This window comes from Serinus canaria, chromosome 14, assembly GCF_022539315.1.
Source record: "Serinus canaria isolate serCan28SL12 chromosome 14, serCan2020, whole genome shotgun sequence".
In the NCBI taxonomy this organism is placed as follows: domain Eukaryota; kingdom Metazoa; phylum Chordata; class Aves; order Passeriformes; family Fringillidae; genus Serinus; species Serinus canaria.
Window position 1 is genome coordinate 15882305 of NC_066328.1, and position 14159 is coordinate 15896463.

The 14159-nt window shown below is 54.3% G+C and overlaps 1 long non-coding RNA gene across 1 annotated transcript; it reads left to right on the plus strand.

The window, feature by feature from the left end:
- The first annotated feature begins 2390 nt into the window (after nt 1–2390).
- On the plus strand, nt 2391–4426 carry LOC108962340 (uncharacterized). Its single transcript, XR_001990916.3, has 2 exons — nt 2391–2490; nt 4089–4426. It is a non-coding gene; the product is annotated as an uncharacterized LOC108962340 (long non-coding RNA).
- The last annotated feature ends 9733 nt before the right edge of the window (nt 4427–14159 follow it).

A 14159-nucleotide genomic window follows, 5' to 3' on the forward strand; every position in this document is an offset into this window, starting at 1 on the left:
GCTGAGATACGCTGTTCAATAGGCTCCGTAATTAGTGACCCAGCAATCTCTGTTAAACCAATTAGCCCAGTGTAACAAGTGTAAGGAGCTGGGGGCTGCCCAGCGGGCAGGGGTGCTCTGGCAGCCTTGCACAGGGTCCTGCCAGTCAGTGCCATCTGTGCAGAGCTGTGCACATATTCAGATTTGTGTCCCACATCCACGGGAGATGACGGCTGGTCATGGTGGGCCAGCCCTCAAGTGCAGTGATGGCAGGGGCTGAAGTGACCTGCACTGACTGGGATGCTCCATGCTCTCCCCAGGGACCTCAGGGGGCTCCAGGTCCACAGGAAGCTCCTCTGTAGGCTCTGAGGTAACTGGTTAAAACAATCCAGCCTCCATCCAGAGGTCAGTCCATTACCTGGCTCACTCTTCTTCATGATGTCTTTCTGTCCTTCCATCCTCTGGCCTTCCTTCTATTCTTCCATCCCTCTGCCTGGTCCTTGCTCGCTTGAGCAAAAGCCTCTGGCAGGCAGAAGAAAACTTTCTTCCCACTGACATATTTCATCATCAAGTGCAGTTTAATATCCAGGTCAGGAAGCAGATGGCGAGTAGCCCGGCTGTCCTGGCAAGCGGGGACAGGAGCGGCCGTTTCCCAGCTCCTGCTTAGCTGTGCCAGCTCCATTAACTGTGCCATCAGCACCAGCCCTCGCCCACTCCCAGGCCTGCTCTGCCCTCCAGCAGCACCCAGCAGGCTTGGCCACGAGGCCACGCCGCAGAGACGGACACTGACTGCACGGACAGGGTGGGGCACACGCTGCCCCAGGAGCAAAATCCCTCAGGGAAATGGGGGCAGTGCCCGCTCCTCCCAGGGATGGGGAGTCCAGCCACGGCGAGCCCCCTGACTCCAACTCCCCCTGGGCTGGGGGGCCACATCCCAATATGGGTAAGCAGGAGCTGGAGCTGGGGGCTGCACAGTTCCCTAACCCCAGCTCTGCCAGGCTTGCTTGCAGCAGCACGGCCGTGTGGCACACAGCCCCAGGTTGTGGCCTCTGGCTCCACACATTTGTCCCACTGGTGAACGGTCCCCCTGCGCCTGCCTGGCGCCACTGGCACTGCCGCTGCCTGGATACTCAGAACCACCCAGGCCCAGGAAGTCATTAGTAATTAATTTGGTTTCTAATCTTCTAATCCAGCTGCTCCTTGATTTGATAAGCAAAAAATCTGCTTTGGCCACATGGTCGCTGTTCCATGTGCTGTGTCCCCACAGAGAAACCGGCAAGGACAGTGCCACCCTGAGCCCGAGGGCCAGCACGGTCCTTTCCTGTGGCAGAGAATTCTGGCCCCTGCCCAGCTGTGCCCTGCTGTGCTGTCCCTGGTCCCAGCCCTGAATGAAGGGGCTGAGGGTCCACACGCCCCACCTTGCTCTTTGTGGACCTGGAGCTGAGACAAGACAATTTACACTTCTGTTTGAGGCTGGGAGCCATCATGCACCTCTGGGTTCCTGGAAAGGAGCCCCCCCTGTCCCCGGCCCTGCTGTCCATGTGTCACTGTCCCACTGGGTGGGCAGGGTCACTGACTGCCCATGCTGCAGTGGCAGTGGGCCACCCCTGTGGGCTCCATGCTGCAGCAGTGTCCTGGTCCCTGGTTCTGCCCTGAAGCAGCACAGTGACACGGGGTGTGTGTGTGCCTGGTCGGGGCCAGCAGCTGTGAGCTGTGTCCAAAGGGGCCAGCAGCTGTGAGCTCTGTGGCCAGCAGCCAGCAGCGGGTCCACAGCACACCACGGGTTGAGGGAACATCGCAGATGAGAGCCCAAATCCTTCATTAAATCCCACATTAATCTCTAAGAACAGCGATGTCAAAAATCTTAGCAGCAAAATTAAATTGTGTAGCCATATTTCAGCTGCACAAAATCAATATTAATTACGGTGGGACAGACATTGCTGAGAAGGGGTCTGACCCAGTATTTACCACTGCAGTCCAACTCCAGCTTGGCAACTTGTTTATATAAAACAACAGCACATGTTTTAGTGGCAAACAGCCTCAATCCAGCGGGTGTTTGGGTTGAATACAGATATGCTGGAACAACAACCCCCCCAGAGAAAGAACACAGGAGGGAGAGCACTTGGGAAGGCTGTGTACAGCTGAGCAGGAAGGGGGGAAGGTGGCCATGGTCTCTGGAAAGGGGTCTGCAGGTGGGCTCTGTCCTGGCAGCACCGTGTCCTGCGGGCATTGCCACCCCTGGTTCTGCCCATCTCCCCCCAGCCTCTGCGCCGGGGCTGCGTGCCCTCTGCCCTGGGCTCTGCTTCCTGGGTGTTTACTCTCAGCTAGAATGAAGCTCCTGTCAGAGGGCGAAATCCCATGTTCAAACATAGTTTTTCTCTTAGTTACATTAAAACTGAGTCCGAGCAGGTCAAAAGTCCATGTGGGACCTGTCAAGTTCGGCAGCCCCCGGGAGGACTGCTGCCTTCCTTCAAAAAGCCTGTTTTTCCCTGGCTTACCCACCCTGCCTCGGTGAGCTCTAACCAGAGAAAGCTGAAATGTGGTTTGTGCTGAGCCTGCCTGCCCACCCTGTTTGCCCTGCCTGCAGGGAGGTGGGATGGTTTTAAGGGAAGGGATTTGATTGGAATGGCTCCTATCCAGTGTGGGATTTGGGGGCAGAGGGAAATTGTTGCAACTTAGTCACTGAAATGTGACTTGGTGCAGGGGAAGCTGTGCAGGAATACTCCTGGTCAGGACATTGCAAATTGATGCCCACCAAAAATCCAGACCTTGGGCTTGCAAGGAGGGGCTCTGGGCTGAGTGTCCCCGTGGGCACTGGACAACAGTCGGGGGACAGGCAGAGGGGGACATGCAGAGGGGGACATGCCTTTGCCGGAGCAGGGGCAGGGGCCCATCTGGTCAGGCTGGGTCACACCTGGCCAGGGCAGAGGCCCTGCTGGCTGGATCTCAGGCAGCCTGTGGGGCAATGGGGGTGCCGGGGGTGTCCCCTCACACCCGAGCCCGTGGGGCTGGGCTGGGCTCTGTGCTCAATGGCACCAGAGCTGGCTGGCTGGGCGTGGGGCATCCCTGGTGCCTGTCTCAGGCACTTAGTGTCACATTATGAGATGATCCAGAACAGGGAGACTGGGGCAAAGGAATTAAAATGGGAGGGAGAGTTTTAATTAGAGAAAGAAGTCAGAGTCCCTAATCAGCTGGGTGAGTGACTGCCTGCTGTGGGGAATTCTCCATATGTCAAATGGCATCAATCAAAGTGCCACTTCTTATACAACGGTGCAGGAGGAGGGGCTGCTGGCCCTGTGCTCAGGGCACTGCTCTGCCTCGGGCAGGGCATTCCCCCACTGCAGTCCCTGGGTGCCCAAGCCCCCCATGGCACAGGGGAGCAGGGCCAGGACCAGCCTGTGCCATGCCCCAGACTCCTGCATGGGGTACAGTGGCAGTGTCATGGAGGGTCTGTCTGTGACCTTCCCCAGCCCCCAGGCCTACTCCAGGCAAGAGGAACAGAATGTCTTCTCAGGGTCCATAACCAGCCCCCCTGCTCTCCCCAGGTTCATCACAGGCAACACCAGTTTCTGCAATCCTTTGTAATGGTCAGCAGTACAAGGGCAGCACGTGTCCTGGTGTGCTGGGGCCGGAGGGGGTTTCCAGTCAGCAGGAGGCTGGAATGTGGGTCCCTTTGGTCCTGTGTCCACCCACAGCTCCAGAGACCCCTGGTGATGCCTGTCAGCAGCAGGGCCCAGCTGAGCCCGGTCTGACTGTCAGAGCCCAGTGTCAGTGCCAAGGCACGGGAGATTCCTGACACCAGCGGGGCCCAAGGGCTGGCCTTGTCCTTGTCCTTGTCCTTGTCCTTGTCCTTGTCCTTGTCCTTGTCCTTGTCCTTGTCCTTGTCCTTGTCCTTGTCCTTGTCCTTGGCCTTGGCCTTGGCCTTGGCCTTGTCATTCCTGCCACATCCCTCCAGCCACACCTCGCACTCCTGGCAGGCTCAGTGGCTCCCCCACTCACGCTGGGCTGTGTCCAGAGAATGTCTGTGGGTGTTCCTTTAGAAACGTGCTTCACGCACCAATAGTTTAACAGCTCAGAGATGAAATGGTTCATGCTCTACATTTCTCCAGGAGGAGAGTGGCTTCCCTGGAGATGGAGCAGTTGGAGCGGGAAGAGGAGCCCCGCCGTGCTAGGACTGAGCTGAGCAGGATGTGTGGATGCAGGATGTGTGCAAACCAGGGCAGCCCCGTGGGGAAGGGCCCCCGTGGCACAGGACGCTTTGGCCACTGAGGTGCCACATCTCCCAGGGTGTCCCCTCCATGCTGCCTGAGGATGTGTTCCCAATATGTCATGGGGGGCTGCCCCCCGGGGCACCCTGCCCTCTGCCCCTGCTCAGGGTGTCGCACTGTGCCAGCAGCTGAGCTCAACACTTTTGACTCTATTTATTACTAAAAAATTATGCAACTGGGTCGCATTCCTGCTATTTTTTATGCATGAGCCAAGCAGCAAATTCCATTATTTAAAAAAAACTGTTTTAGCTAGTGATGCACTAGACCACGCAAGTAAATGCCCAAAATAATTCCAGCTGACACCTTTATGAAGGCAGAGTGAAGTTTAAAGTCTACACAAGCCTTTCATTTGCAATTTCCCATCCCTCCTAACAAGCACCTGGGAACTGTGCTGCCATCTGGCTCATGGATCCCCTTTTCCGACTGTGCCTGTGCCCATGGAGGTGCAGCCCCCTGATCTCCTGAAGGGCAGGCCTTCAGCCTGGAGACTTTGCTGTGACAGCAAACAACATCTGCAAACATCTGCAAACAGGGTGCAGGACAAGGGACAGAACAAGATCTTTAAGGGTAAAAATCATGCAAAGAGGTGGGGAGAGGCTGAGCTCCCCAGGCAGGGGGATCCCAGAGGAAGCTCTTGGGGTTTTCTGCAGCTGCCTGGGTGCCCTCTAACCCCTGCAGGGCACACGGGAGACCCTGGGACTCTCCCAGGCAGGAGCAGCACCCACTGAGGAACAGAGACAGGGTAAGAAACACACAGACACTCCCTCTCCTTGCTGTACATCACCTCCACTGCCTATTGGGTGGTTTTTGGAGTTGCCTCTGCCTGTGGTTGGTGGCCAGTGCTTTGTCCCCTGAAGGGTGGCTGTGCTGGAGGCTCGCTCTGAGTGGCAGTGAGGCTGGAGTTAATCACACCAACCTGATTACTTCCACCTCAATTCCACCCTTTGGCCTGACCTTGCTACTTTAATGAACAGGATGCTGAGGTTTTTCTTACCATAAAAAATTTTGGTTGACCCCAAAAGTAAAAGACGACAAACAAACTCTGATATAAATAACCTGGCCTCTGTGGAAAGCATCAAAGGTAACTCACCAATTAGCCCTTCTCCCACCAATAAATCATCGTGCTCTGGCACCTGACCCTGGCATGGCTGACATTTCTATAACCCATTTGCCACTCTTCATGTATCAAATGGCTTTCAGTCACCCTAAATTTGGAGATTCTAATCTCCTATATTAAGTCGGTGGTTCTTAGTAATTCTTAGTGATTTTATTTTTATTGGCTTTGTAAATCAGAGTTATCCATGTCAGTGCCCATGGTCAGGGAGAGAAGCGTTTGTCTGTGAAATTGGGTTGACACAGCCCATTGAGTGTGATGATAAGAGGTGATTTGCAGGGCTGGCTGGACAAGCCATTTACACCCAGCAGATTATCATATCACAATACAGAAGTTTTGTTACTGGGAGAACAGTGGAAGCTGCAGAACAGGCAGAGTGGGGAAGGGGCACTCCCACTTCTCCACACTGGTGCTGAGCCCCTGGGATGGGGACAGGACTCATGAGAGACACAGCAGAGGAAAGGAGGAATAACACCTCTGCCATCAGCCTGCCAGGACACAAGGCTGTGCCAATGCCCTTGGACACGACCGTGTACAGATCCTGCTGATGACTGGCCTGTGTGCCCCAGCCACCAGGAACATCCTCACCTGCAAGAAGAGGGGCTCCCAGACACGTAATATGCACTGTTTTTAAGAGCTATTGTGATATCTAATTGGTTTCAGGATCAACACAGATTCCTGCAGAGAACTCAGGGCCCCTGGGGAAACAACCTACAATTAAAAGGAGCACTAGCCCGAACTGGCACTGCCATCCAGCACGCTGCAGCCTCAGCACCAGCTGATGGTGATGTGAGCTCAGTGTGGCAGTGTGTCAGCCTCTGCCAGATGCACCACGAGGATCACCTGAGCTGCAGCAGGCTTCCTGCACGGGTAGGGCTGAGACATGTCTGTCCCCACAGCACGCCTGTGCCCCGTCCCCACAGAGGGCAGGGAGGGTGTGGGGGCACCCCAGAACAGTGTCTGCTCTGGGTGCAAGCCTGGGGCAAGGAGTGGCACTGAGGCACAGTTCCAGTGGCACTGTGCTCCCTGTCGGTACGGCCGTAAATCTGTGGCTGAGCGGTAGCTGCAGAGGCAGCAGGGAGCAGTGCTTAACGGAGCGTTAGAAGGGATGTCAGCAGCCTGGCCAGCTCTGCTGGGAGCCCTCACTGCGGGCTGGTGAGGCTGAGACTTACACACGGGCTGGTGATCACTGCTTCATCTCCTCACGCTTTTGGGATGTGCTCCAGAGGGATGTGCTCCAGAGGGTGCTCCATGGATCGCAGGGATAGGGCCAGGAGCTGGCAGCAACTCAGCTTGGGTTGGGAGCAGCAGCACTGGGATGAGTCTGACTGACCTCGGGGAATCCCAGCTGGGCTGTGCAGGGCTGAGCTCCCAAAGCAATCAGTGCCCAGGAATGGAGGCACTGAGCCCCCCAGGCAGCTGCAGCCAGGGCAGGCGGGCACAGACCCAGTGGGCAGCTACTGACTCTGTGCAATGCACTTTATATAATGTATATAACCTATATAACCTATCTGCCTGCCATGGGAAGCACAGAGACAGTCAGTTATTTAACAGCCTTCCCAAGAAGCACAATGAGGGCAGTGAGAGTGACTGTGCCACCTCGTCCTGCAGACTCAGGTAACAAGGCTTGTCTGGAGGCATTACTCATCCCTGTGGAGGTGCTGGGGATGCCTGGTGCAGCTGGAGAGATGCTGCAGGACTTCACAGCTGCCAGTGAAGCACATAGGCAGGTGCTTGGGAACAGCAATTCCCAGCTGAGCTGAATAATGTCATCAGCTGTTGAACACGTGTCAGATGACCTTTCCCTGCACTCTTCATAAAATCCCATTAATCAAAAGAGCAGAGCAGAGCTAAGAACCCTTTAACAAAATTATTGTAATCTCTGGGTTTCTCATTCATCACACAGCAGCTCAGCAGCCTCCACGTTCCCTGGAGGGGTCAGAGGATCCCCTCATCTCTGCTGTACAACACCTTCCCCTCCAGCTCTGTCCTTCAGCTCTGCAGGCTCAGGGCTTGTTTCCCACCAGAGCTTTACAGATTTCTGCTTTGTGGGCTTGCAGGTCCACTCACACTCACATCTCCTGGGCAAAGATCTTCCTTCACTGTTGGTCATCACAAACTAGGACAAAGTCAAATTCTCATGTATTTTGTGGTTGGGGCAGTTGGGGAGAAAGTGAGTTCAGAGGCTGAGGAAGGAATGTTTCAGTGATAATGTGAATGTGATCTTGTCTCAGAAAATGCTACAGGGAAGCTGTAACAAAACAGCCAGGAGAGCTGTAATGAAAGTTGGCATTTATACCTCAAATCATTGCCAGTATTTTCCACTGAGAGTTTCATCAGTGCTGACACTTTCCCTCAGAACATCTCAGCATCAGCACGGGTGGTGGGAGTTGTTTGGCCAAGAGGGTCTCCCCCATCTCCAGGGCAGCCTCACTCCAAGGAGAGGGGGCTGCCTCCTGCCTGCTCCCACCACAGGGCCTGGCAGCTCCTGTCCCTGGGTCTGGGGACCTGACCCCCCTGAGTGGGGCTCCAGGAATGGGGTTATGCTTTGTCTGCCCAGTTGTGATCATGTGTGTTGGTTGTCATGGGCACTGACCTCCGTGGTGGACACCTGACCCCAATGTCCTCGGCGTGCCCAGCATACCTGCTGCGCTCTGGCCAGAGCAGAGCTCCTGCACAGGCAGGTCTCCACCCTGGGGGAGCTGCTCTCTTAGCTGTGACTGCCCGATCCCAGAGCTGCTAATTACCAGCTCCAGCCTGGCTCTGCCTTTTAATCCACACAACATCTCAAATAATTAATTTTCAGCAGTAGAGCAGCAGTCAGAAATGTCCCCCTGGCATCTCCCTGTTCAGGAAGTCCCCACATGCAAGGTCTGTGCTTAATTAGTCGGTTAAACACTCCCCAGTTCAGCCTGGCTGTTGTAACTCGAGCTCTCTCATGCTGTGGATCCCCACGGGCACTCTAGGCAAGGGGATGTTCTAGCCTTGCAGGACAGGATTGAGCCAAAGGCTCGGGCAGCTGATGGGATGGATGCACCTCGCCCAGACCCCCCACTGCAGGCTGGCCTCTGACACCAGCTCTGTGGCACAGGAAGAATTCTCCAGTACTGAATTTTGGACACAGGGAACAGGAGCAGGGAGCAGCTTTCCTAGGGGGAATTTCTTCCCCCCTCAGAGAGTGGCAAAGATGGACTGAGAGGTCTCACTTGCCCCCTCCAACCCCTTACTTGTCTCTGGTCCCAGAGCAGGAGGAGCAGGCACCACTGCCACTGGAGTGCTTGGTGATGCCAGGGTCCTGTTGCAGTGACAGGGGCCATTGCTTCAGCATCAAACCAAGTCCCTGCAAGGTGCCACAGTCACTGTGGCAGGCTGCAGCCTGGGGCTGGGCTCTGTCCCTGAGATGACTCACACCAACCTGCACTGACCTGCGCTGACCCGCCAACAGAACTGCCTAGCTCTTGATGACAGCATGGGAGCCAGGGCCCCACCAGCAGAAAGGAGTGCCTGGAGGGTGCATGGGGACTTTCCTGGGACACAGCTTTGCTCCAAGGGAAGGGCAATATGAAAGCAGCAGCAGCAATGTGGCTCTGCCCACTGGATTTGCCAAGTCAAGGGGGTGGAAATGTGGGAAGCAAAGGACAGGTAACCCACAGGACCCACTGGAATGAAACACTGACAACTCAAATGCAGCAATTTCAAAAGGCATCCATCATGGCAGAGCAGTCTGACCTCTGGCCCCAGCCAAGGCCACTTATTCATGAGCCATCACCAGGTATGAGCAGAGCCCGTTAATAACGCACCTATCGATTGGCTCCTGTGCTGCTCCGGCTGCGCTCGGATCGATGGGCCTGCCTAAGTACCTGCACCACAAAACTTCCAAGAATACCACCCCAACACTTCTACACAGCACTGGGCTGCCACTCCCTCAGTTTATTAACTGACAAGACTCCCATCACACCCACCTCCAGTCTGGCTCTTCCTGCTCCACAAGAGACCCCCTGTCTCCTGTGTGAGTGGGATGCTGCCCCCAGGCCAGCTTTGTCCTGACCCAGGGGACAGGAGCCCACTGACCACTGACTCTGAGCCAGCGGTCGTGGGGTGGAGAAGGACTGGGGAGCAGGGATGCATCAGCGGGTGTAGCACAGGTGACACCCTCAAACACGCATGCACCCAGCTGTGGTGCTGGGGCTGAGGACGACATTAGCTCTATGGGCCACGTTGCTCAACAGTTTATTTCAGGGCTGTTGAACACTGCTTTGCATATTTATTAAATTGAAGACAGTTTATGCCTGTGATCACTCTGCCTGACAAGCAGCTGCCAGAGGCTGGAAGCAGTGTCTGACTCCCAGCACTGGGGTATTACCCTGCCATGGTGCTGCTCTGGCCGCCCGGCAGCAGCCAGGAGCACCCAGCCATCAGTGCAACGGCTGAAGGGAAGATTTAGGAGAAAACCATCATGATGCTCCCAGCCCCAGGGCTCTGCGCTCCACGTACCCAACATGGCACCTCTGATGGATGAGTCCCGCACTTCACTCCAATCTGCTCAGAGTTAGGCAGTAGCAATCATTTTTTTCAAGCCTTGTCATATATAAAAGCAATTGAGTCAGCAGGCACCAGTTGTCTGGCACAAGGAGAGATTATATTTTTACAAGGTTTTGCAGAAGGTCTATAAAAGTTTGTTCTTTCTTTAAAAAATAAATACATATTTGACAACGCCTCTCTTGAAAAAAATGGAAAAAAATTAAACTTGCAAATTGAAACATTATGTCTGCAAGAGATGTGCTTAAAGACCCTCTTTATGGCTGATAGGAAATGACAAAAATTTTGAGTATAAACTGTGTTTCAGCAAATGCCTTTGGAAAACTAGGAATTTCCCTGACAGTTCTGGCCCCAGATTATGGAAATGCTGCAGTAACTGTGGACTTCCTCCCACAGAGGAGAGCAGCCATGTCCTGCCCCTATCCTGGGTGGCAGGGCTCTGTTGGGGTTACCCCCAAGCAACAGGACTACTGATGCTTAGTCCAGCAGGGCTGGAGAGGCTGAAAAACTACTGGTGTCCCCGGTTTCATGTCAATGCCAGCACCGTGGGGATTGGCACTGGCACCACAGTGGATCCTGCAATGCCCCGGATCCATAAGGAATCCCCTCGGCCACTCACAAAGGACAGCTGGGATTCCCACCAGGGATGGAAGCGAGAGCCAAGACAGACAGTGCTGCTGCTTGGCTTGCATGGCACCCAGCAGCACCCCGCAGCACCCCGCAGCACCCTGCAGCACCCGACTGCTGCCCAGGCAGGCCTGGAGGGGTTCCTGTTGTGCTGGTCCTGCCAGGACCAACAGCTGCCAGTGCCAGTTCATTCCCACTGGTCGCTTCGCGGTTGTTGGAGCTGTAGGAAATGCTGACATGAATCTGCAGCTATGGATTTTTTCTGACAGAAGCCGAGCCCTCGGGATTGCTGCTCATTCTGTGCTTGAGAAGGAGCTACTTAGTTATAACCAATCTTTTTATAATGATTTTTCATTGTAGAGATAGAGTATTAATTATTAGAGGGTATTAAAAAAAGCATTAGCCCTCTGACCCGTGGAGATGCTCTGGGCTTGTCAGGTGTCTCCCACAGATCTATGGGGCCAGGGGCTGTTTATCAGGACAGGGGTGGTGCCTTAAGGCAGCGGGGCAGGTGCTGGGCAGTGGGAACCTCTGGCGGTGGGCACTGGCACCACTTGCCTGCTGACCGTCTGTGCTGAGGGCCATCCCTGCTGGCAGCCCCAGTGTGGAGAGCAGGACACCCTGCTCCTGGCAGCCCCTTGGAGCAGGCTGTGCTCAGCACCCTTCGGTGCCACGCCATTCCCCTGCCCCACCACATCCAAAATCTACTTGGGGCAGAGACCCTCTCAGCCCAGTGCCCCGGGGAGGAGGTGAGTGGCCCCGTGGGGCTGGGGCTGCTCTGGCCCTGGGCACACCTCGCTCCCACTGCCTGCAGCACATGGCTGGGTGCTGCCCAGCGCTGCTGGTACCGGACACCCCGGCAGCCCTCCACACCTCCCACCTGGACACACTCATCCTGTGCATAAAATGCATGTTAAAGATTTGTCTTCACCTTCATTAATACCAGAATTTATTGCAGAAGAGAGGATTTCTTTATTTTACAAAACCTATAGATGGAACACAAGCAAATTGCTGACTTTTACTAGCATATAAAGTGGGAAAAACCTCTGAGATATGTCTACATTACACTAAACTGCATCCATAATTCATACCTAAAGGAGAAATTTTTAGCTCCCTCGGAGGTTTGTGAATCTATTATTGATGGGACCGTGTTGGGCAACAATAGGCTCCCTCACATTCACACGCCATTTACTGGCTGAGTAAGGCTGCAGCTCCTCCACCCAGAGGCACCAGCTCTCCGTTAGATTTTTGCAAGGATTTGGAAGGGATTTAGTCAAGAAGCTGAAGTGATGTAGACTGAGTGAATTGGGAGAGTGTTTCTAGATAGTTTCCCACTCCCGGGTTAATCAATAGATCAGGAATGTGGAAGATACTTGGAACAATCTGTTCCTATTCAGATCTCAGAGAGCAGCATTCGCTCAGCAAAACACTGTGGATACACATCTTCTGAGCTGGGAATGTCGGATTCTTTACTGGATCTGGTGGTGACTGGAGAGCAAGGGAGTGGGCAGAACTGCCAAGCCTTTCACTGCACATAATACAGTAGGCCTGGCAAGGGGTCACCACTGCATCACACTAGATTCAGGCCTTTTGGTCTTCCTCTTTAAAAATGCTTAGAGTTTTTTTTTAGCCAGTCAAAGCTAAAACCCCAGCAGACACTGAACTGAGCCTCAGTGTATGGGGTGCAGGTCCCTGTAAACCATGGCAGTAGGGTGGGGGGACAGTGCCTCATCCAGTTACACGGCCAGGGCTGAGCTGTGCTTGGGGTCACTGACATCCCTGCTCCAGTGGCCAGAGGGAAGGGAACTTTGGGAGGGAGCAGAGGGAGAGACAGCACTTCACAGCATCATCATAAATTAAGGAAGTGTGCCTGGCACAGGTAGGAATTTACAGAGCACGAAGAAGTTAGCTTAAATCTAAACTAAAGGCTGCTGTTAACAGAAGAATCCCATCCTTCCCGACCCATCGATACAGAGCTGAATTAGATCCAGGAACCACAATGAAAATCTCAGTGCTACAAATCTCACTGACAATATGTTTTGTTCCACAAATAGATGCAAAGCCAAGTAAAAACACACACAGCAACCCTTATCTGACAGATTTGTCTTTGATTAGCTTTTAATTGCTCATTAAGATTTGGGTGGTTTATGCCTTTTCTGCCTGGCAGAGGAGCAGCATCCCTGCAGGGCTGTTGCTGGCCAGAACTCCCCTTCAGTGGACCCCATTCCTCCTGGGAGCTGCATGACTGCTGCTGGCAGTGCCTGCCCACTGAGCCTGCCTCGGGGGCTGCCCTCCTGTTTGGGTGCTGCTCTCTGGCTCTGGGGCTGTTCTCTGTACCTCCCCCTCCCCGCTGTATTTAGTGCTGGTTGGGGATAGTCAGTGAGGATAGAAACAAATTATTGCTGTAGGAGCTGCACAACAAAATCTTTCTGGAAGAAAAAACATCAGTCATGGCTCAGAGCCAAGGTGGTTATTGCAGAATTTCCCTGGCATTACCCAGATCCAAGGGATTATGATGTGCCTCTGTTTGCTGGCTCAGGTGGAGAGGGATGCCCAGTGCTGGGAGCTGGCAGGGTTGTCTGGCTGTGCTCTCAGCCCTGCCCTGCCTGTGCTGCGGGCGCTGGCTGGGTGCAGGATGTGCACACTGGCCATGCAGCACTGGGCATGCAGCCAAGGGCCCCCTACGCTGCCAGCAGTGCCCACCCTGGTGGCTGCACGAAGGTGGCTGCTTGTTTTCTCCTTGCTCCTGGAAAAAGCACCTGCACCAGCAGAGACTGGGCATGTCAGGGGCCTCGTGTTTGTTTATGAGAGGTTTGTGAAATTTTAGGATTTACAAAGCAGTCATATCATTTAATCCTCTTTAATGAGGTTTGGGGATTTATGAGGAAGATATTTTCATTTTCAGCTCGCACAATTAACCTCGGTTAACCTATAAAGGAAACTTCCGGATAAGTTTAACTTCTTCGGTTATTAAAGCTGGGTTTGCAGAGTGGCAGCAGGTGCAGTGCCCTGCTCGCTCTGCACAGAGGATGCAGCAGCACCCTGCACATTCAAAGCAGCCCCAGTGTATAAGAGCTTGTGTACACTCCTTCTCTTGCAGTTTATTTAGGGATTAAGCCTTTGGTCTCCTGCTGAGCCCCGTGCTGCTCCTCATAGGGCCCCAGCTCCATGGCTCCCCATGACCCTGCAGCTCCCTGTGCCTCCCACGTCCCTCCTGCAGTCATGGGGCTGCTGCCGCTGCTGGGGCCAGGGAGGGAGCTGGCTGGGAGTAAATCCATCTGGGAGCCCCAGCAGACATTGCTGCTCTGGCTGGAAGTGTTTCATGGAGGAAGCAGCAGTGTGGGAAGGCCTCCTCTCCTGGAGAACACCAGCAACACAGGGCACAGACAGATGAGAACAATCAAAGACATAAGGCTCAGCTAAGGAACATCAAAGATACAGGGTGTGGGCAGCTGAAGAGCATCAAGAACAAGGGCACAGTGAGAAAGATGCCCAGGGTAGGGGAAGAAAAGCTTTGTTCTTGGCTTCCAGCTTTCTGTGACACTGGTGGCCCTGGGGATCACCCAGAGCTCCTGAGTGCCCAGGAGTGCCTGTGTCCCAGCCATGGAGCACCATCTCCTCCAGCCCCAGCA